A 25379-nucleotide genomic window follows, 5' to 3' on the forward strand; every position below is an offset into this window, starting at 1 on the left:
TGAGGGGCTTTAGAAGTGTATTCCTGTGGTGGTTTGGTACTTACAAGACTAAGGGCCTGATGTTGATATTGGTGGATGGGTTACTCTGTCTCAAATGGGACGGATATCCCGTCCACGGAAACAGTAATCCCATAATATCCGATGGGATTTAGATTTCAGCAGACGGGATATCCGTCACAGTTGTGACAGTGTAACCAGCCCGCCGATATCTAAATCAGGCCCTAAATCAGAAGGTAAAAACTTTGACGAGTCGAACCGGGTTGGTGTATCCAACCTGTACTACATCGCAGTCTGCCTCAAATTGCGCCTAGGACCTAGTCATTGACTACCATTTGCGATTTGTGCGTTTTGAAGCTATTTCTACTTGAAACATTAAAAATGTATTTCTCTGGTTGCCCTTAGTGGCTTGTTTCATTTTGGTGTTGTTTTGTTTATTAAATTGTACTTCATTTTTATAATTCCGTTGGGATTTTCTGTTGTTTTGCATTTTGACTTTATTTCTGTTTTGCGTCTGTATAAATACTTTACACATTCCCCCAAGTTGAGTCTGTCTTCTCTCTGACATAGCTACCAGGGGGATGAGCTCAAGTTAATTTCGTGACTTTGATGGTTCATCCTGACATGGATTGAGATTATTCCTTGACGTGGGTCCAGTTTCTTACAAATTCTCAACTTTTTATTTTTGTGTTTCTGTGCATTATTTAGGAGTGCAAATGTGTAATTATAACACATCCGCTGCTACCTGCAGTCAGTGAATGACGCTTTAATAACAATGCCAACCTTCGATGGACAGGTCCTCACCCTGCCATAATTATTGTAAACCAGGATCATTTAAATGTATTGCTTATGAACAGCAACACACTGCTGCTCCTGTGTGTTGCTAGTGTAAGTTTACAGATGAGTTTGTTACTATAATGAAATGTGCTGTGGAGCTTGGCCAGGGGGTGTTGCACACACCTCCCAGATCATTAATGATGAAAATGAATGATCGATTTGTTGGCTAACCCATGTCTTTCATTACAATATTGACATACGGCACACTGCTTTAACCAGATAAATAGCTGAGTGAAGGCGTTATCAGATGGATATACAGTGATAAGGCTTAAAAGCTGTGGGAGGGCATTGTGAGTTCTCAGGTTACTTTACCCCAGGCCAAACAGACAAGAAAGACTTGAAGTAATTGCTGTAATAACGAGAAATCCTCTGCATTTTAAATGCAAATCCCTATTTTGGAGTGTCTGCTAACCTGACACCACAACAATGGAAGACAAGACCTATGTTAGAAATGTGTATTTATGGTTAATCCTATACTCATTTGTTTTAACAAATAGAACAGATTTTTTAATGACAAAGCAATTTATGTACATATTTGCTTTTGACATATGTGCTTGTGTGATTTTACCCTATTGTTGCACGTTGCACTTCCTCTTAAGCATTAATGTACTATGACAGCCAATCATTGCTATTTAAACTGTTTACCTTATAGCACATTGCACCCCTAGAGGGTCTAGTAGTGATAAAATAAGAACGACAACTAAAATATATTTTCAAAAATGCCTGTCTGTATTGTTCAAGGTGCACAAACTTTATATATATTGCTGAGTATTGGCCAGAGTATACAAGGCCTTAGATATCAAAGCTGCACTCTACTATTCCTATTCATTGTTCTGTAATTGCAAGTATGCATGCCGTCCCTGTAAAGTGAAATATGCCACCCTGCTCTGTTACAGTTGTTATTTGAAAGAGGTGGTGCATGGAAGGGTGCTAGGAACAGACTCATTTTTTTGTTTGTTTTTGTAAAACGCCTGCACACCCCTTATAGACACTTTCCAGCACTTAGGCTCTCAGTCTATAAAAATCAGGGGCTGTGCCTCTTAGTATAATTGACCTAGGGCCAGATGTACAAAGGTATTTTGCGGGAGCAAATTGGTTTTAGACCCGTTTGAGACCGCAAAAAAACAGTGGCCCATGCAGGGCCGGACTGGCCATAGCGGGCACCGGGCATTTCCCCGGTCGGCCGCTAGGGCGGGGGCCGGTTTTGGGCCCCTGGGGGGCCGTTTTTGTTACCAGGGGTCGGCAATGTCGGCCCCCAGTAACAAAATCGGCCGAAACCGACCGTCACAAACTGCTCAGCTGCACTCCCCCTGGCCCCAGGGGGGGCCAGCTGAGCATTTTGCCAGGGCCGGTTTCTGTTCTCAGTCCGGCCCTGGGCCCATGTACTAATCCTAATTTGCGATTCGCAAATCAGCTTGCGACTCTGAAAATAGGATTAGTGACTCGCTAATAGGAACAGACGGTTCAAGGGTGACCCTTCCTAAAAGTGACTCCATTAGGCTATCTAAGAATTTTTTGCTCCCCCAGGGAAGTGGCTATCCCCATGAGATTACGCCTGGTCCAATTGAAGATCCTTCACCGCGTATACCTAGACGCAGGAATCTTGGTCAAGATGGGTAGGGGGGCTGACCCCTGTGTCTTCGACAATGCCATGGAATGGGAACCTTTTTCCACCTCATCTGGGATTGCTCAATAGTGCAACGGTATTGGGGCGATGTCACAAAGCAAATGGGGAGAGCAGGTGGTAAGACTCTGATGGCCTCCCCCCAACTATGCCTGTTAAATATTTGGGAAGCCACTGATCTAACGCAAACAGAGAAAACATGGGTCTCATTGGGACGGGCCATTGCAAAATGTAATATTGCACAACAATGGAGGGTGGGGGTGGTCCCGACTGTACGTGATTGGGCAGTTGACATGGACAAAGCAATGGTAGCTGAAAAGGACATCTTTAAACACAGGGGCTGCTCCAAGAAATGGGACCGCAAATGGGGGGCTGGAACAGACACAGAGGCGATATCTGTCTGTCCCCTACAGTTGAACTGTGCCGTGATCGACTCAAACTACTGGACATATCTGATATTAATAATGTGACCTCATATGGAGATGAATAATGTGATTACCTGTATATCGAATACTAAACGCCGCAAGCATCTGCCGTGCAATCTTGACCTAATGTTGTGGATTATCTAGTGGACATGACTGATACTACCAATGTGACTGCATGTGGGGGTTTGTACTGTGATTCCCGTATGTCACTCACTCTGAAAAATGCTCCTGTATACTGTGGACTCATATACTGCTTTATTGCTGCTCTATGTCCCCCCCCTCTTTTTTTTACAATAAAAATGTTGCATTAAAAAAAAGGAATGTTTTACGACTGCAATTGTGGTCGCAAAACACTTGTAGTTTACCAGACTTCTCAGAAGGGTGGTAAAAGCACTCACAAACGGGAAGGGGTCCCCAGGGGACCCCTTCCCCTTTGTGAATGCATGCACATATATTTTTCTATGAGCAGGCAGTGGTCCCAATAAAACTGAAATGTACTCTTTTACGTTAAGAAACGTCAGTTGATCAATGCAATCACTGCAGGTGGCTGAGTGTGTAACCAGAGAGTCACAGAACTGATGTATGATTGGCACAACAGGGATTAGGTACTTGTCTATTTATAGTACTACGAGGTTGCCTCGTGCCAGAAAGCACAGTGAATGTGTAAGCCATTATTTTAAAGTTGTATTGCGGACAGTATAAGATAGGATTCCACAAAATGTGCAAAAACAGGGTTTAAGAAAAAAACCATGCTTTCAAAATATATATTTTAGTAATGGTCAATCAGACTGTACTCAGTGCAAAAATATATGGAAGTTTTCATTAAAAGAATTCAATCCAGAACTCAGCTGGTAACACCATTACATTATCTTAAAAAGCAAATAAATATTTGTGACAGTCAAACTTCAAGTGACACCACCAATTAAAGCGTACACTAGCTCCCCAGCAGGCATTAAAGCAGGCATTACATTTTCTGATTAACCAATCACAAACATTTCCATTTCTTTGAGGTGCCAAGCACCCTGGAGACAAGGCTTCTGTCTTCATTAGCTGTAAGCCCCAACCTCGGCTACACAGAAGAAGAGACTCCTCTTCCTTGCTTTCAGTCAGAGGCAGAGACGATTTAAGATATGGGCAGAGTGGGCTCTGGCCCAGGGCCCCCGCCTTTCAGAGGGCCCCCTGATAGAGCCAACCCTGTTCTACAAACTCTTTCCCTGATGGCCTTGAATAATTCTGAAGCAGATTGTTTTAAATAACATTTTCCTTTAATTCATTTTTAATGTGGGTGCTGTATGAGAGTCTATTACAGACATTTTGCAGAAAAATGTTGTGTTTATATCCATAGAATTGTTGAGTTTATTTCTATTTTTTTCCCTTTTAGATCAAAACAGGACCTCTCATATGAGAAATGGGAGGGTGTCACATAGATTATTTTCAGTATGCAATATTGTTACTATCCCTGAATATTAGATATACACATTTAGAATTTGGATGAGTGAGGAGGTGCACTCAGTGACTTGGCCATGACAGAGCTAAATTGGATTATAAAATAAAAATTGATCCAAACAGGGCCCCCTAAAATACTTTTGGCCCAGGGACCCCAAAATCCTTCAGATGTTGGAGGTCCTCATTAACTGTCTGGGAACGGCTGTATTTTTAAACAAAAAGTATAAGAACTGCTTTCATAAAATACAAAAAGTAGGAACCCGTTGTTCCCCATAGATTTCTCGGTATTTCTGGGGACTGCATTCGGGATGGCCAGGTTTGCCTTCACAAATCCAAAACTATATTTCTTGTTTCTTGTAGCTGTTGTTGATGTAGCTTGATATTGGTGATCGTTTAAGTATTTTGTTGTGTTTGAAGAACAAACTCTACAGGCCTTGCTGTTGCCAGGCCTTTAGCGCGCCTCTTATTTCCTCCAGTCTCTCGGGCCCTATTCTTGGCAAACTACTGTTCCAAATTAATTGCCAGCTGCCTGGAATAAGGCGATGTTAATTACACTCAGCCTTTCCTCTAGTGGCCAGTCTTGCTTGGCTTATGTTTAATAAAAATATCAAGCACATTTTACAATAATTAAGCGCAGAAAAATAGCAGAATAAAAGAAACGGGGCCTGCATAAAAGATTAGTCGTGCACTAGGAGTTTATCACGTTGATTAGGCTCATGAGGTGGTCGTGTTTCTTCATGTGAAAGAGAAGAGCAAGATAGTAGGGTGAGAGAAAGGATTATCCACTGCTGAAAGTTTTAGACGGGAGCTACTATGACATTATTTATGAAGCAGAAGCAATTCTTAGAGGAGAATGATTTGCCGATAATAAGATGAACGTAGATTCGTCATGGACTACCAGGTTTCCCCCTTTTGGGCACACACTGTGTGATCCTGGCCATATCACTTGATCAAAGGTGCCTCAGTTCCTTTCCCAAACTAAGTAGTGCAATTAGAAATGGTCTAACCACCTGCATTAAATATGGTAACTACGCATTGGCAAATCCAACAGATCTGCTTTAATGTGTCAACACGTGTAACCGCAGTCATTCACAAATACAGTTTACATTTGGTGTGTGCACAGATGATGTTTATCACATTAAAGCCTGTCCATTGGCTTTGCCGGTGCAGGGCAAAACCAGCAAAAACAAGCATTGCTATAGCCAATAGGTCTCGCCTTTAGGACCTTGTAAGTGTTTAGCCATGCAGCATATTATCCTGGGTGCAACAACATCTACCGTTACTTCACGTGTCACTGGTAAATGGCCACACACACCCATGGTCGGGCTTTTGTGCTATTTCATTAATCCTGGAAATGCAATTCCTGACCAGATAGGGCAGGTCCGTCACCTAAAGGAATTTAAACGATGCATTAAAATATTGTTATTCAAATAATTCCTTCACTAACTGCACCAGTCAGTGATGCAATGAAAACAAACCTTTATTGATTAATGGCAGGAGTGACATGATGCATTTTACTTGATTAATTTTACAGCTTCTTTCTGAAATGTGCAATTGAATGCAGGATGATTGTGTCTTATTCTTTGCAGTTCGACATGCTTAATGTAATTTTGCATTGTATTTATTAGTCGTTATTCACCAGGTTTTACCATGTGCAGTGCCTAAATGGAGTCTAAAGGCGTTTTTTTCAATGTACAGTGTTCCATGGGAGAGAACTTAATATATTAATCAGACTAACCAATGCATCACAAAACCTAAAATAATTAACTGAAAATGGTCTGATAATCATTAAGTACCTTCCGGAGAAAGCCTAGAGCACATAATGAGCTTGTGGGGCACTCGAAAACAGTTTCTTATATTTGATCTCTGTCTTTGAAAAGCAACCCAGATAGGTTTAGACTCACTTTTGTGACACATCTGGCAGCCCGTTTCACAAGTGAATTATGTTTTTAAAAATGTAGTGCGACATAAAATTACATTAGATGCGTGTGACAATCTATGTAAATAATGGGCGTGTGGGCAATGTCACAGGGCTTAAATATAGCAATTGAGTATATTAAGTGGATACATGAACTTGTTTTCTGACAAACTATGGGGAAAGTAGAAAGAAATCTAGTTAACTTAGATGGTACTGCATATAAAATTGCAGTTAAGACTCCTTTGTGAATCGTTGTCTGTGCTTTATATGTTGATCCACACCGTTAGTTAATGAGTCAGGATGTGTGTTGCACAGATTAGGGTTTCCAAGTGCAGCCCGCGCTAAATACTGTACATGTACATAGCTGTCACCTCCAGCATACTGAAGCTACGCATATAACATAATCCCTAATTATGATCCATGGTGTACCTAATTTGCTGCAGTCGAGTCCAAACAATTGAATCAGAAAAGATATATTAGGAATAAAAGAACTACAACAATACACTTGCCAACCACAGATACAATTATATAAGATGCATGCATTACATGTATTGCTTGCACTCAACTATTTAAAGCAGTGTTCTGTTAAGTGCTGTTAGAAAAAGAAAAAAGTAGTCCATAGACCAGATTCTATAATTGGACAAGTGTAAGGCTACAAGTAATTGTACTGTGCTCTGTGGGAGGAAACAAGACATGAAAAGGAGGGACAATTAGGAAAGTTTAACCACTAGCAAGCATGCGTTTTTTAAAGGCCATCGAAGTAACGAATAAAAAAGGCAATGGGCTCACAAAGTGTATACAACATGTCTTGAAGAGACAGCGCAAGGGCTAGCTAAGCTCGACCTAAAAAGGATTGCTTTCTGTATGGAATGTTCATAGTAGATCAAAAATCTGAATGTCACCACAGGCATAATGATTGAGTGTACTTTTCAGATGAAAAATAGACCCTCGTAAATTCCTGTGAAAGCACTTTTGAGAAGATGAGATGATACACCCAACAGGCTATAGCATGCAGAGAGAGAGTTGTACTCTCCTGGGTGGAGCCAAAGCCCACTATTTATTTATTTTAAAGAATTAGCAAAAATACGTCATGAAGACATCTGCACTGTCAAGCCAAATCTAAAATAGGGTAGGATAAAAACAGAACAAGTGTATTTGTTACTGTGTAGATTACTTAGCCTCTTCCATGCATCGGACGGCCCCCGTCCATCCGACGTCACGGTGGGTATGTGCGGAAGACGGTCGGGGGCTGTCCATTCCACACACGCGTGGAATTCGCCCGCACGGTGGGGGAATTCCAGTTGCGTTGTAGCGGTTAAATGTGCTATGTGTTCCATTTAAACACAGAGTCTATAATACGTAATGAATATTATTTAGAAAATTATCACTTTTGGAAGTGGGTGCAGGATTGACTTCCAAGAAGTGGTGTGGGTGATGGCACTTGCAAGAGATGATAAATACAATGTTGGTGCTTACAGAGCCATCAAATGCAGGGCCTCAAGCTGGCACAAGGAGATGACGGACGGAGCGCTGAAACTTTTCAGACACTAACCCCCAGTCACAGATCTGGGTTGAATCCATCATCATTCTTTAGCTCACTTCGCCACCCCAGTTCAGACACAGCTCTATGCAAATCAGTCTTTAGACCTGGTGCCTCATGGGAACAGTCGAGACTGAACTGCCAAGCCATGTCTTCCCTGGACCGGAAACAAGCATTCTGGGACCGGTTTAGCGGTAACACCCCTCATCAGCCAGGCTAGCTTGAATCTATTGGCAAAGTGAGCAAGGGACCCACTTTTGGGCATACCCTGCCAACTTAGGACGAACAAAGCAAACACAAGGAGATGATGGTCGGAGTGCTGAAACTTTTCAGACACTCACCCCCAGTCACAGATCTGGGTTGAATCCATCATAATTCTTTAGCTCATTTCACCACCCCAGTTCAGACACAGCTAAATGCAAATCAGTCTTGACCCTGTACCTCATGGGAACAGTCCAGCCCGAACTGCCAAGCCATGTCTTCCCTGAACCAGAAACAAGCATCCTGGGACCGGTTTCGGGGTAACGCACCTCCTCAGCCAAGCTAGCTTGAATCCAGTAGCAAACAACAATGGACCCACATCTGGGCATACCCTGCCTCAATCTGGTGCATTGTTATGTAGCTACTGAGCGTACCCATGACATGGCAGAAAAGGCAGATGCTGCAGAATCCATTATAGGTCTCTTAAAGCAGAAGCTGCCTCCAATCAAACAAGTCATGCCAGCATGTCAATATGCTTGGTGTCCATGACTCCAACTCTCTGACAGTCATCACTCACTCAGGAAAACTGAAAGCTTATGGTGAGACCACGGCTGAGCATAGTGGAAGGAAAAATACCAACAGCCCCAAGTGAGTAATGGATGAGGAGAATATCATAAAGGGGATGCCATAAAGGGAATGCTACCAGAGTGATGGACTCGAGGAATGGACCACCCACTGACAGTTTTCCCATCACTTTCTGCTTCAGAGGCCTCTCACTCCAGTAATGCTCCTCCACTAACGTTCATGCTGAGGTACAAATTTCCCAGATGAAGGTGTGACTTATTAATTCATGTATCCATCATGCCCTTTGGATTGCTAGGTTAGATTTTCTAGGACCATAAAGCACAGAAAGGGAGGGAGGTCAGAGGGCACCTCATGCGTAATGAGCTGTCAGAGCTAAAGAGCTTATTTTTATTTTTTTATTTTTTTTGCATATTTATATAGCACGAACTAGACCCAAAGGTATTGGAGTGCTTTACATGAGCACCGTATTTACATTACACATTCAGGCTCGGGCGATTAAGTGATTTGCCCAGAATCACAGGATGCCGACGCGACCCCGAGGCTCAAACCCTGGTCTCCAGCACCAAAGTCGGCAGTCTAACTAGATAGAGGTCTGATGTCATGCTTTGGGTTTTCAACAGTGGTATCTCTCTTCCGCTTCAACTCTTTCTTTGTTCAACTTTGTTCAGTGTATGCTACCCAAACCCTGAAACCATACGGTGAGCTAAGCCTTCTTCAGGCCTTAAATTTTAAGTTTATCACACGCTTTGAAGACACAATGAGATATTCCAGAAGTCACAAAACATCTTCAGATGGCCTCTGAAAGTTCAGCAATTGAACAAGAAGATGTGGAAGAGTGTTTTGCCTCAGAGCAAGAGAAAGGGTAAATTGATGAAGCAGGGGGAACAAATGTCAGTGATAGCTCTTAAGACTGTATCAGTAATTAATCCTGCGCTGATAATGCCAGGTCTACGTCCAGTCCAGAAATCTTCAGCCAAGAAAAGCCTTCACGTTCTGGTGAAAAAGAGGCTACCTATTCAGCATTGCAACCCTCTCTCCATTTTCAACACCATCAAACGCGGCCAAAAAAGAATACTTGTTGGAAAACTTGGAAAACAGCCACAGGAATCGTTTTGTGAGAGAAGCAGCACTCAAACTTGCGTTACAGGCCTTGTTTTTTTTTCATGAATCGACTAAGATATTCTTGTTACTGGCAAGTACTATCTTTCATGACACACAAACCTAGTGATGTGTATAAGAAGGTTCAGGGACCCGGTGCCCCAGTGCGATCTTAATGCGCTCTCCTGTATGTCTTCCCCTAACTTAATAGTGCTACTATAGTGTCAGCCATTTTAGAGGTTCGTCTCCATAGTCGTGGCTCCTTTCCTGCTTCCTGCACAGAGGCACTGTGGGACACAAATTGTCCAGCATTTGGATGATGGGATTAAAAGCTAAGTTGAAAGATTCCATAGTTGTCAACTCATCCACTAGACTACAAATGGGGTGGCACTGAATCAGATTCCCTTAGGAACTGGGCTTAATATTCCCTGGGGTGGGGCAGTGCCCTGTCTTACTGTCCACTCATCAAAATGTAATAAGGCGTTAAAGCAAGGGCTTTAAGTGGAATTAAAAAAACTGGGGGGTGTCTCCCAAGGCGGCATGGCTGATGTAATTAAGGGTGAGGCTTAAAAACACATAAGCTAAAAATATGTGCTTAGCTTAGTCTGTCGCCCAACTGGTACTGTGCTGCTTCTGTCATTGCATCCAGACATATAATACAAGTAACATTACACCAACAACAAGCCAGGACTATTGGCTTTGTCAATAGTTATTCGTTGTGGAAGATAAATAAACAAAAACTATGGCTTCATTGTATAGAATATTGAAATGCTTTAGTTCTGAAAGGGTGAGAATGTGAAAAAACTATAAGGAGTTTCTTTGAAGTTACCTCAAAGACAGTGAAGGGTGGTACTGCTGCAGAGTTAAGATTTTTTTTCACCCTGGGGTAGAGCAAAACTGAGAGCCCGATAGGGACGCATCTCAGTACCTGCTTTTTAGAGCACCAGCAGGACCTGGCCCACTTAAAGCCCTGGTTGGAACTATAGTCTTTGGAGTAATTTGTACTGTGTCTTCAACTTTAGCAAACTGTTTGATCTTGGGCAAATCATACTCTCCCTGTGTCTCGGTCCACTAATCTGACAAAATGCAAGCTGTAAGCACATGTGACAATGAAGTGATGCATGGTATGTAGAAAGGTTGAACAGAGAAGAGATGCCAAGACTGGACAGACGTGACATTAAATAAATGCTGGAAATGTGGAGGGATGGGCTGAGTGAAGAGGTGTAGAGGCTATTAAGAGATGTGACAGTGATAAAATGCAGGAGCAGTGCAGAAATTAGTTTTTTTTTTCAAGTGATGCCAGGGCTGCAGAAGGACAGGGCAGTCAAGGGATGCAGAGACGGGAAACGGCCATTACAACAAAGCCGTTTCCACGAAATCGGTAACCACGCATGCAGTACAACGCATGCGTGGTTACCACGAAAGCCTTTACCACGCATACCTTTACTACGAGGTTTGTAGTAAAGGTATATGTGGTAAAGGTAAAAAGTAAAAAAGGGGGGCTTGGGGGGGTCTCCCCCCAATAAAAAAAACTCACCTGATGTCACGTCGGTTTATGTATTTTATCAGCGTCGTTTAAGAGAAAACGGAAAATAAACTTCCGCTTTCTCTTAACGACGTATGACGTCACCACGCAGGGAATCGAGGTAAATGTTATGCGTGTTAAACGAATTCCATTGTAACGCATGCGTGGTAAAGGCATGCGTTGCAACGGAATTCGTTGTAACGTCATACATTCTGCAGAGACTGTGAAGACATGGGGCAGTGAATAGTTGCAGAGGATGTTACAAGATGTGACAATTAAGACATATAGGGGCTGTGAAGAGATGGGGCAGTGAACAGTTAATGAGACTGAGAGATGCGTCCGTGGAGAGATACAGTGTGTGTGCAGAGAGAAATTAGTGAAAAGATGCTGGGTTTGTAGAGCTGTGTTAAAGTGTAGAGAAGTAAGGCCAGGGGAATAAAAAAAACGGCATGACTGTCCTATAAAGTTGCTCTGGCGTTTTATATAATGAAGATGTGATGTTTTGTTATGTTTTCATTTTTTATTTCAGACACTGAAGTGCTCCCTAGCATGTCACTTCACCCCAATCAACAAGCATTTACAATGCAATGGTTTTGCCTTTGTTAAAGTTAGAGCTATTGGCATTGCTCTTGACATTATTTTTATTTATGTTTTTTTTAAACATAAATAAATGGCATTGTCATTTACAATGCCACTAGCTTTATCTCTAGCAAATGACACAAACAAACACACACAGAGCCCCCCCACACACACCCACACAGAGCCCCCCGCACACACAGCCACACAGAGCCCCCCGCACACACAGCCACACAGAGCCCCCCACACACACAGCCACACAGAGCCCCCCACACACACAGCCACACAGAGCCCCCCACACACACAGCCACACAGAGCCCCCCACACACACAGCCACACAAAGCCCCCCACACACACAGCCACACAGAGCCCTCCACACACCCACACAGAGCCTTCCACACACACCCACACAGCACAAGCAGGCAACAGGGGCACACGGCACACGGAGGCACAAGCAGGCAACAGGGGCACGAAAACGAAAACGGAGGCACAAGCAGGCAACAGGGGCACACGGAGGCACAAGCAGGCAACAGGGGCACACGGAGGCACAAGCAGGCAACAGGGGCACACGGAGGCACAAGCAGGCGACAGGGGCACACAGAGGCACAAGTAGGCGACAGGGGCACACAGAGGCACAAGCAGGCGACAGGGGCACGAAAACTGAGGCACAAGCAGGCGACAGGGGCACGAAAACTGAGGCACAAGCAGGCAACAGGGGCACACGGAGGCACAAGCAGGCAACAGGGTCACGAAAACGAGCACAAGCAGGCAAAAGGGTCACAAGCAGGAATTGTAATTTAGACGGGGCTGAAGTGGAGAATGGTCAGTAGGGAAGTAGTGCGGCTGGTGCAGTGGTACCAGGCTGAAAGGTGAGAGGGGCTGTCTGCACCCCAGTTTGGACAGTTTCCACTACCTAACAGGGATTGGTGGGAGGGGGCGTACTTCTTGCTTGCTTTAGGGCTGTTACTTCGGGGACGCAGTGCACGCTCTTGCCTGCTGCCTGCTGCTGCCGGGACACGACAACAGGCAGGGAGAGGACAGGCTGGGAGAGGGCAGGGAGGGGACAGGCTGGGAGAGGGCAGGCTGGGAGAGGGCAGAGAGGGGACACGCTGGGAGAGGGCAGGTTGGGAGAGGGCAGGCTGGAAGTGGACAAGCTGGGAGAGGACAGGCTGGGAAAGGTCATGGAAGGGACAGGCTGGGAGAGGGCAGGCTGGAAGAGGACAGGCTGGGAAAGGGCAGTGAGGGGACAGGCTGGGAGAGGGCAGGCTGGGAGTGGGCAGGCTGGGAGTGGGCAGGCTGGGAGAGGGCAGGCTGGGAGAGGGCAGGCTGGGAGAGGGCAGGCTGGGAGAGGGCAGGCTGGGAGGGGGCAGGCTGCGAGAGGGCAGGCTGCGAGAGGGCAGGCTGCGAGAGGGCAGGCTGCGAGAGGGCAGGCTGCGAGAAAGTCCGGAAGAAGGAAAAGGTGTCATTGCACCTCAAGCCCTCACAGGGGATGCAGAAAATCATTCTTTGGATAGGTAACAAATAATGAAGCCAAAAGGATGGGCCAACCCACTCATCCATCACTACCATGCCTTACACAGAATCGTACCAAGGGTGCACACTGGTGATCTGTGCATTTCACGATCAGGTTCCACCCCCTTCCTCGCTGACACTCTTAATCACAGAGATGTCACATGCACTAGGAACACTTACTCAGGCTGCCTCCGCCGGCTGCTCCTGCGCTGTGCGAGGCCTCGCGGGGCCCCCCGGCCGGCACTGGGGCGCCCCCGGGGCCGGCTCCGGGCGGAGTGCACCCGCTTTGCCTCTCAAAATGCCCCGGGTTAGAGAAATAGTCCCGCAGACGCGGCAGCTCGCGGCCGCTCTCCAGCAGCTCAGTGTGCAGCTCCAGCGCCGTCAGCACCAGCTGTTCCCGTAGGAGTTGAGCGGCCAGCACATCCAGCGGCACCGAGCGCAGCTCCGCTGCAGGGCCCGTGGGAGGGGCCGGTACCGGGGGTCCAGCTGGTGACAGAGCAGGCTCCGAGCCGCCTGACGGGGACAAGAGGTCTGCCGCGGTCTCATCTTCCTCTTCCGAGTCGCTCAGGAAGGGGTTAACTGAGGCCCCGGGAGCGCCAGCCATGGCGAGGCACCGGGCTCTACTTGACGACCTCGCCCGACACCAGCGCAGACCGGGAGCGGTGACAGCTGAGCAACAGCGCATGCGCAGCCCTAGGACAGCCAGGCCAACCCACGGTCCCTGTCAACACAGACAGAGACAGAAAAGAAGGACTAAACCTGACATCTGCAAGGGGAGCCTGCGCACGAGCTGTCTCGTGACACCCCTTTTCTTTGTTTATGACATTTCTTCTCACGTGACCTGCTCTATGTTCTGGGGAGCGGACATAAAATCCAGATGGGAGAGGCTGCGTTGGTGGTCATTCGTGAGAAAAGCGGACTTCGCCTCTGTCTTATATTTGCTGCTGCGCACTCTCAATATAAGGTTCCCCATATGCAGGCGAAAATCTAGAGTGGGTGCAAGTTACCCAGGGATATAAGAAACGGGGAATGGAGTCAAAGCATCTAACCACGCCCAAACGGTGTTGAATCGGCCAGCTACACCTAACATGGCGGGACATTAGGTCCGACGTGTGGATATATGCGGCCTAGTGTTTGATTTTGTGAATCTCCCCTGCGCTTAGTGATAAGTAAATACACAGCAAAATAAACGTAGCATTAGTTCGGAATCTGAAACGATTTCTTCTGGCGGACGAAGTTATAATAGTTTATGCACCAATTTTAGCAGTGGTTAGAATACAGAGGTTCAAAATATTCTTTGTTGAGCAAATAACTGAAATAACAAGCGGGAGGGGGCGGGAAAGGGGGAGGAGAGACGCTGACGACGGCCGGCCGGAGCACGAAGGCGGGCACCAGGAAACAAGCGGGAGGGGGAGCAAGGGAGGTGCCGGCAATGCCGGAACAGAATCGGGGGCGTTCCCGGCGTCGCGTGACGTCGGCAAAAGCCAAAGAATGTCGGGAACGCCCCCGAATCTGGTCCGGCATTGACGGACAGGCCCCTCGTCCAATGGCTAGGCTCCATTTATGGAGCCAGCCAATCAATGACGAGGGCCGAACCAAAGCCACACTACAGAACTCATCAGGATTTCGCCTGCGCGAAAAGCTGCGCAGAGCGCAGCTTTTGCCAGGCAAAACCTAAAAACTGCAGAAGCGCAAACAGTCATGCCCTGTCCTAAACACCCACCAAATGAACGCACCTAGACATGTTGAGGCAACCCAGATCACAGTGCCCACCACACAAGGGTCAACTATTGCATGAATATACTTAGGGAATGCAAGATGGGACAAAACAAGAAATTTGAACAGGAACTGCATGGATGACAAGGGTTACATTAACGCCTTTTATTGTCGCTGTTGAGAAATCGCTCATTTATTTTTGATTGTAGAGTTCAGTGTTTGAGGCTGATATGAAGCCATTTGAAAATAACTGTCGGCTCTGAGACCCGGTGAGACCCGAGCGATTGAAAGCACTGCTCTCCGGGAATCCGGCTGCGGGAACAGTTAATAAAGCGCCTTCATTCTTCTCAGGGCTCATCACAGGTTGAGATCCTGCGCATGCGCTGTGCGAACTGCTGCCTTTTCTTCCACCTCGTCTACGCCGATCAACACGAGTCCTTGTCCTCAAAGAGCCTCTTAGTGTGCGCATGCACGGTGTGAATGAGGCGCAGTGATAACGAATAAATACCGTGTACTGTAAGTAAGCCCCCCTGGGGAAAACCTGTCCCTTTGGCTTTGGATACTGAAAGAAGAGGCAGCAGCTTCTATGGGTAGGGAGGCAATGCGGTCTAATTTATTTATTTTATTTTTTATTTATTTTATGCGTTTTTATATAGCGCGGACTTTACCCGAAGGTGTCAGAGCGCTTCACAATAGGACAGTAATGGGTAAATGAGCCCGAAAACATACATTCTAATTCCGTCACTGCAAATGATCTAAACGGTGTGATCTTGGGTAGCACTTTGTGCCCTCGTTCCATACTCCCAGTTTCTGTCAAATTAGGTGTGTGTAAAGCCCGCATGGATCCATAAATCCAAGCATCACTCTCCCTATTCGGGAATATGGCATCATGCTTTCAGGAGAAGGGCAAGCAAGCAGGGGGCATTCGAATACATACTGTGTGTATTGTAAAGCGTCCGTTCACCCTGACTAGGTTTCTTAGCGCTGCTTGTAACCCATGTCAATAGCAATCTTGTTATTGTTGACGGGAGATCGAAAAGACCAACTGGACCTGTCTGGAATCTGAACTGTGGTAGTGGGGTCAAGCCGCAGTCTCATGCAGTGGGCGCATTAGCCCCCTGAGACACTAGGATCGGCTGAGGAGTAAGCTTCCCTCACTAAGGCGATGCGGACAGGCACACAGCGGAGAGACGTTTTCTGCAGCCAGTTCGCACTATTGCTTTTCTAATCTGCAGGGAATGAAGGGAGCGTTTTAGGCGAGCGTTTTAGGCTGATTACTTCAGCTGGTCGCAGTTCTTTCGGTGTAGATTGTGAGTGCTGAACATAGGAAGAAAGCTTTGCTCTGCGACAGTGAGCTGTAAATGAAATATTTCAAGAACTCTAGCGTACAACGCTGCTGGGTATACGCCTTCGATTCCTAACGTGATTGTGGAATATATTACTCTAATGCATCATACTCGGTCGTTTTTATATAGCAAGGGAGAGTTTGTGGCTTAACCGACACAGCGGCTGACTTTGAATCTGGGTAACCAGGTTCGAGTCTGGTGGGAGGCTCAAACATCCTGTGAATCTGGGCAAATCACTTCATCTTCCCCTGACTAAAATTTAATGTGTGCGTCTGTAATGCAACAAGTGCTCTGATACCTTCGGGTCAAGTTGGTGCTATATAAAACTGAGAAAAACCGAAAAGAAGTAAAAAGTTTATCTGACACTTTGTTGTAAAAATTAACATTTGCCTTGATGTAAACAACCGAGGTATGCCTTTGTGTTGTTATGTATGGATTATGTATGAATCTCACTGAAAGCCCTTGGCGTGAATTACACATTCTAAATGTGACCATTCACTGCTGTACCATAGCAATGGTGAGTTCTAGATCTCATAACTCACTGTTGCTACTACATCACAAAGGAATTCCAGGCTGCTTTGGCAGGGCTCTGTGAGAGCATCTCTGAAAAGCAGGGAGCACAGCTTCTGATTGAGAGGGAAGGAAAGGCACAAAGTGTGGTGAGGGTGGCTGAAAGGAAGTCAGGTATTTTTTGTATTTATTTGGGCCAGGGAGGAGATACCATGTTATGTATGGATCCCCCATTACTGCTCTGCCCCTGTGTAGCAGGTGAAAGCCGGGGTAGATGATTTAGGGAAGTGAGGTGGGGGGCATCAAAAATATAAAATTATACATGGGTAAAAAGTGAAATACACTGACGTTTTTTCACCTCAGGGTTTTGAGTGACAATGGAGACAACTCAAGCTTCGCTCTCGATGTCTGTTTCATGTCACACAGAGCCACTCAGTGAAAAACATCCCTGCAATTCACTGTTACCCATCTATAATCCTATATGTAATCCTTTGTCGTTCTCAAACCCTGCAGCGTAACCAATTTAGTGCATCCTTCTCTACCTTATTACATACCTTTGTACTGAAATCCTGTTAAGTTCCTAACAAATACTGTAGTGTAAACAACAGTTGCTTTGCTATGTTTCCAGAAAACACATGTGTTATATCCTTGGTTTTTACCTTACATCTTCCCTGTTTCTCTGCCTCTGCTGTTCAGCCAGTGTGAGTGGAATGTTAGTGTGAATGTGATGTCATTGGAATGTTTGGTATGCTGTGAGTGGACTGTCAGTTGGATCCTGGGCTGAGCAGCAGAGAGGATGCTCCTGGTGGGGCTTTGATTACATATATACTGGAAAACCTATCTAACAATCCAAGAAGAATAAACTTATCATCTGTAACCTATCCAAGTCTTCTGGAATTCCTTACCAGGATGTAACAAAAATTTGGGGACGAGGATGGGATAAAAACTACGTGTGAGGACTTTTTTCAAGCTTCTTAAAGGTACTTTTATTCATGATTTTACTCAAAACGAACCTACTTACAAATTTTACGGTTACATTATCATCTGTAACCTAAAAAAAAAATTAAAAAAAAAAAATGGTTACTTCACCTTGAATGTTGATATTCAGGTCATACTGGGTACACTTGCAACTTGTTTATTTTCACTAATTGCATTTTCTTTCCAGTTACATGTGCTTTTTCATTCTTACATTTCTTTAATGTTACAAGTATTAATGCTCAATTGTACGGTAATATTGCCATTTTTCTGATGCATTTATTAATTAATCTTTGCTGGGCATGCACGTTTTCTACATCTTCTCTTTCCTCTGTTCAGTACATAATTTTATTTATAATGCCCTTATTATATTGTGCGCAAGTTTTGTATGTGGTCTAATTTGAGACGTGTCTGAATCTTCTTTACTGTATAGTTCAGTTCACGCAGATCGCACTTTTCCTGAAGTAATTTTCTTATACCTCTGATGTTTTCATGATGATATTTACAATGCATTTTCCATTTAGTGCAAAGGTTTTCATACATGGTCTAACTTGAGGCGTGACTGAATTTCTTTGCAGTGTAGTTCAGTTTACCCAGAACGTAATTTTCCTGCAGTTTCATATGTGGTCTAACTTGAGGCGTGAATGAACTTCTTTGATGTGTAGTTCTGTTTACCCAGATCGCATTTTCCTGGAGCAATTTTGTTCCTCTGAATCCTGACTTGAGTACTTGATATTTACTGTTTAATTATTATTTTGAACGCAGGTTTACTTATGTGGTCTAATTTAAGGTGTTACTGAATTTTCTTCGCTGTCTAGTTCAGTTTCCCAGATCGCACTTTCCCTGCAATTTTCACTTGTTGTCTAATTTGAGGTGTGACTGTACTCTTATCTTCGGTGTGGTATAGTTTACGCAGATCGCAGACCTTTTCTACATGTCTTCCTTTTTGGTTGATATGTTAGGTGTACGTCACCTGTTTTCTTTACTTTCATTTCTTTCTTTCTTTCCTTCTTCATGTTGCTGTGTTCAGTGGTTCCTTACTTCTCGCTAGCCTGGCCAGTTGGTGTAGTTGTGGTGGTCACACTCGTTTACTACTTCTTGTTAGTTTTCGTGGTATTATTACTTCTTGCTTATGTATTTTCTCAGTTTGCTTTCCGTTCTTTTACTCTTTCCTTCCTTTTGATTCTTACTTCAATTTTCTGCTAAGGAAGGAGAAGTGTGTCTGTTCTAATTTTGTATTACTTTCATGATGTTTTAATTGTCATACTGTTCTCACTTTATACTTTATTATATGTTTTCCTTCATTGCTTACTTTTACGTCACATTTCACCTTGCTTATTTTTAGTATGTTTTTCATACTTATGTGCTTTTATATTTCTTTCTACTGCAATTGTTATTGATTATACTGTGATGTTATTTCAATGTTGGTATTTACATTTGCTTTCTCTTTGTTCATTTTATAAAGAGGAAAGGTGTGTTATATCCTTGGTTTTTACCTTACATCTTCCCTGTTTCTCTGCCTCTGCTGTTCAGCCAGTGTGAGTGGAATGTTAGTGTGAATGTGATGTCATTGGAATGTTTGGTATGCTGTGAGTGGACTGTCAGTTGGATCCTGGGCTGAGCAGCAGAGAGGATGCTCCTGGTTGGGCTTTGATTACATATATACTGGAAAACCTATCTAACCATCCAAGAAGAATAAACTTATCATCTGTAACCTATCCAAGTCTTCTGGAATTCCTTACCAGGATGTAACAACATGGTTGAATCATGTCCGGTGCTTTGACATCCCGCTTACGTACACTCTGAAACCCTGGAGAGAGCAGTTCACGCTATATAAAAAATAAATATCAACGACACCAGGAATCCCCAGGAAATATTACATGGGTTAGTTAGCTCTGCTAAATTGCCCAGGTCCATGTGTGACCAGGTGCACCAAACTAGGCTTTTTCCTTTGTATTCTGATATTTGAAGTCTTGATTATTCTATTACAAAACCAGGATTTTAAGAGGGTTATTTACAAGCCCCTTGCGCCACCGGTGCACCACTTTTTATATGATAAAAAGTAAAGCAGCGGCGGCGCAAGGGGCTTGTAAATAAGCCCCTACGTTTTTTTGTAGTTTTATATAGCGCAAACTGGATTGGAAGGTATTAGAGTGTGGACACATTCATTTTTTCCTAGGCACGTGGAGATTAAGTGATTTGCTAGTAAACGAAAGGGTGTGTGGAGGGTCCAGGGTAAAGTTTAAACGACCTGTCTGCTCCTTCCCCTGCTGACAAAGTACGAAATACATAACAGAGCAGACCAGGTCTGGGGATGGTGTCTGCCCATGAGGGTAACTGTGAACCAAGTAGGCACATGTGTAAACAGATACTGCTGAAATACATAGGCTATAGGCTATAAACCAAACCCATCAGACCAGCCATTTGCTGGAGTTTGCGTCATGTGGGGGTTGTAGCTGAACAGTCAAAACCCTTTCCGACTCAGTCGTGCCGGTATAGGGATGAATGTCAGTTCTATAGCTATGAAGTTCATCTTAAAGTAATCTGGATACAGTGCTGTGCTACCGTAATAGTGAGAATTAATGATAATTAAAATTGACTACTCAGACTTGGACATAAGTGCCAATCAAAGTCTATGTGGCAAAGATTAAACAAGCATTAGAAATGCAATCGGGCTTGGATTTATTTGAGTTTGAGCTAATGGCATTGTAAATGCCAATGTATTGTTGCTATGTGTTATGGAGTGTGTTCATGTGGTGTGTACTGCCAGTGATCTCCTTGTGAGTGTGAGAATATTGCACCACTTGCCTGTGATGTCCTTCTTGTGAGTGTGAGAAGCTTGCACCTCTGCTGCCTGTGGTCTCCTTGTGAGTGTAAGAAGCTTGCACTGCTGCTGCCTGTGATGTCGTTCTTGTGAGTGGGAGAAGATTGCACCTCAGCTGCCTGTGGTCTCCTTGTGAGTGTATGCACTGTCATCGCTAGCCTGTAGATATGCACTGTCATCGCTAACCTGTAGATATGCATTGGCTTCACTAGCCTGTAGATATGCACTGTCATCGCTAGCCTGTAGATATGCATTGGCTTCACTAGCCTGTAGATATGCGCTGTCATTGCTATCCTGTAGATATGCGCTGTCATCGCTAGCCTGTAGATATGCATTATCATCGCTAGCCTGTAGATATGCACTGTCATCGCTAGCCTGTAGATATGCTCTGTCATCGCTATCCTGTAGATATGCTCCGTCATCGCTAGCCTGTAGATATGCACTGTCATCGCTAGCCTGTAGACATGCATTGTCATCGCTAGCCTGTAGATATGCACTGTCATCGCTAGCCTGTAGATATGCACTGTCATCGCTAGCCTGTAGATATGCTCTGTCATCGCTAGCCTGTAGATATGCACTGTCATCGCTAGCCTGTAGATATGCATTGGCTTCACTAGCCTGTAGATATGCACTGGCATCGCTAGCCTGTAGATATGCATTGTCATCGCTAGCCTGTAGATATGCACTGTCATCGCTAGCCTGTAGATATGCACTGTCATCGCTAGCCTGTAGATATGCTCTGTCATCGCTAGCCTGTAGATATGCACTGTCATCGCTAGCCTGTAGATATGCATTGGCTTCACTAGCCTGTAGATGTGCACTGTCATCGCTAGCCTGTAGATATGCTCTGTCATCGCTAGCCTGTAGATATGCGCTGTCATTGCTATCCTGTAGATATGCGCTGTCATCGCTAGCCTGTAGATATGCATTATCATCGCTAGCCTGTAGATATGCACTGTCATCGTTAGCCTGTAGATATGCGCTGTCATTGCTATCCTGTAGATATGCGCTGTCGTCGCTAGCCTGTAGATATGCATTATCATCGCTAGCCTGTAGATATGCACTGTCATCGCTAGCCTGTAGATATGCTCTGTCATCGCTAGCCTGTAGATATGCATTGGCTTCACTAGCCTGTAGATGTGCACTGTCATCGCTAGCCTGTAGATATGCTCTGTCATCGCTAGCCTGTAGATATGCGCTGTCATTGCTATCCTGTAGATATGCGCTGTCATCGCTAGCCTGTAGATATGCATTATCATCGCTAGCCTGTAGATATGCACTGTCATCGTTAGCCTGTAGATATGCTCTGTCATCGCTAGCCTGTAGATATGCGCTGTCATTGCTATCCTGTAGATATGCGCTGTCGTCGCTAGCCTGTAGATATGCATTATCATCGCTAGCCTGTAGATATGCACTGTCATCGCTAGCCTGTAGATATGCTCTGTCATCGCTAGCCTGTAGATATGCTCTGTCATCGCTAGCCTGTAGATATGCACTGTCATCGCTAGCCTGTAGATATGCATTGGCTTCACTAGCCTGTAGATATGCATTGGCTTCACTAGCCTGTAGATATGCTCTGTCATCGCTAGCCTGTAGATATGCACGGTCATCGCTAGCCTGTAGATATGCATTGGCTTCACTAGCCTGTAGATATGCATTGGCTTCACTAGCCTGTAGATATGCACTGTCATCGCTGTCATCGCTAGCCTGTAGATATGCATTGGCTTCACTAGCCTGTAGATATGCACCGTCATCGCTAGCCTGTAGATATGCACTGTCATCGCAAGCCTGTAGATATGCATTGGCTTCACTAGCCTGTAGATATGCACTGTCATCGCTAGCCTGTAGATATGCATTGGCTTCAGTAGCCTGTAGATATGCGCTGTCATTGCTATCCTGTAGATATGCGCTGTCATCGCTAGCCTGTAGATATGCACTGTCATCGCTAGCCGGTAGATATGCGCTGTCATCGCTAACCTGTAGATATGCTCTGTCATCGCTAGCCTGTAGATATGCATTGGCTTCACAAGCCTGTAGATATGCACTGTCATCGCTAGCCTGTAGATATGCTCTGTCATCGCTAGCCTGTAGATATGCACTGTCATCGCAAGCCTGTAGATATGCATTGGCTTCACTAGCCTGTAGATATGCACTGTCATCACTAGCCTGTAGATATGCATTGGCTTCAGTAGCCTGTAGATATGCATTGGCTTCAGTAGCCTGTAGATATGCGCTGTCATTGCTATCCTGTAGATATGCGCTGTCATCGCTAGCCTGTAGATATGCATTATCATCGCTAGCCTGTAGATATGCACTGTCATCGCTAGCCTGTAGATATGCTCTGTCATCGCTAGCCTGTAGATATGCTCTGTCATCGCTAGCCTGTAGATATGCACTGTCATCGCTAGCCTGTAGATATGCATTGGCTTCACTAGCCTGTAGATATGCATTGGCTTCACTAGCCTGTAGATATGCTCTGTCATCGCTAGCCTGTAGATATGCACGGTCATCGCTAGCCTGTAGATATGCATTGGCTTCACTAGCCTGTAGATATGCATTGGCTTCACTAGCCTGTAGATATGCACTGTCATCGCTGTCATCGCTAGCCTGTAGATATGCATTGGCTTCACTAGCCTGTAGATATGCACCGTCATCGCTAGCCTGTAGATATGCACTGTCATCGCAAGCCTGTAGATATGCATTGGCTTCACTAGCCTGTAGATATGCACTGTCATCGCTAGCCTGTAGATATGCATTGGCTTCAGTAGCCTGTAGATATGCGCTGTCATTGCTATCCTGTAGATATGCGCTGTCATCGCTAGCCTGTAGATATGCACTGTCATCGCTAGCCGGTAGATATGCGCTGTCATCGCTAACCTGTAGATATGCTCTGTCATCGCTAGCCTGTAGATATGCATTGGCTTCACAAGCCTGTAGATATGCACTGTCATCGCTAGCCTGTAGATATGCTCTGTCATCGCTAGCCTGTAGATATGCACTGTCATCGCAAGCCTGTAGATATGCATTGGCTTCACTAGCCTGTAGATATGCACTGTCATCACTAGCCTGTAGATATGCATTGGCTTCAGTAGCCTGTAGATATGCATTGGCTTCAGTAGCCTGTAGATATGCGCTGTCATTGCTATCCTGTAGATATGCGCTGTCATCGCTAGCCTGTAGATATGCATTATCATCGCTAGCCTGTAGATATGCACTGTCATCGCTAGCCTGTAGATATGCGCTGTCATCGCTAACCTGTAGATATGCTGTCATCGCTAGCCTGTAGATATGCATTGGCTTCACAAGCCTGTAGATATGCACTGTCATCGCTAGCCTGTAGATATGCTCTGTCATCGTTAGCCTGTAGATATGCACTGTCATCGCTAGCCTGTAGATATGCATTGGCTTCACTAGCCTGCAGATATGCGCTGTCATTGCTATCCTGTAGATATGCGCTGTCATCGCTAGCCTGTAGATATGCATTGGCTTCACTAGCCTGTAGATATGCGCTGTCATTGCTATCCTGTAGATATGCGCTGTCATCGCTAGCCTGTAGATATGCATTATCATCGCTAGCCTGTAGATATGCACTGTCATCGCTAGGCTGTAGATATGCACTGTCATCGCTAGCCTGTAGATATGCTCTGTCATTGCTAGCCTGTAGATATGCATTGGTTTCACTAGCCTGTAGATATGCACTGTCATCGCTAGCCTGTAGATATGCTCTGTCATCGCTAGTCTGTAGATATGCGCTGTCATTGCTATCCTGTAGATATGCGCTGTCGACGCTAGCCTGTAGATATGCATTATCATCGCTAGCCTGTAGATATGCACTGTCATCGCTAGCCTGTAGATATGCATTGGCTTCACTAGCCTGTAGATATGCACTGTCATCGCTAGCCTGTAGATATGCATTGGCTTCACTAGCCTGTAGATATGCACCGTCATCGCTAGCCTGTAGATATGCACTGTCATCGCTAGCCTGTAGATATGCACTGTCATCGCAAGCCTGTAGATATGCATTATCATCGCTAGCCTGTAGATATGCACTGTCATCGCTAGCCTGTAGATATGCTCTGTCATCGCTAGCCTGTAGATATGCACTGTCATCACTAGCCTGTAGATATGCATTGGCTTCACTAGCCTGTAGATATGCACTGTCATCGCTAGCCTGTAGATATGCATTGTCATCGCAAGGCTGTAGATATGCACTGTCATCGCTAGCCTGTAGATATGCACTGTCATCGCTAGCCTGTAGATATGCACTGTCATCGCTAGCCTGTAGATATGCATTGGCTTCACTAGCCTGTAGATATGCACTGTCATCGCTAGCCTGTAGATATGCTCTGTCATCGCTAGCCTGTAGATATGCGCTGTCATTGCTATCCTGTAGATATGCGCTGTCGTCGCTAGCCTGTAGATATGCATTATCATCGCTAGCCTGTAGATATGCACTGTCATCGCTAGCCTGTAGATATGCACTGTCATCGCTAGCCTGTAGATATGCATTGGCTTCACTAGCCTGTAGATATGCATTGGCTTCACTAGCCTGTCGCACGTGTGACTCCACTCAGCCTTTCATCCTTCTGAGGTTGATAAAATGAGTACCACCGAGTCGGATAACAGTAAACATCTGTTATCTGTCAACAGCAGCACGCGAGCTCTTGTGGGGTAAAGTGGCGCTCTGTAAATGCATGTTATATAAGAGAGAGAGAGACATTTTC

This window comes from Lissotriton helveticus, chromosome 10, assembly GCF_964261635.1.
Source record: "Lissotriton helveticus chromosome 10, aLisHel1.1, whole genome shotgun sequence".
Taxonomy (NCBI): domain Eukaryota; kingdom Metazoa; phylum Chordata; class Amphibia; order Caudata; family Salamandridae; genus Lissotriton; species Lissotriton helveticus.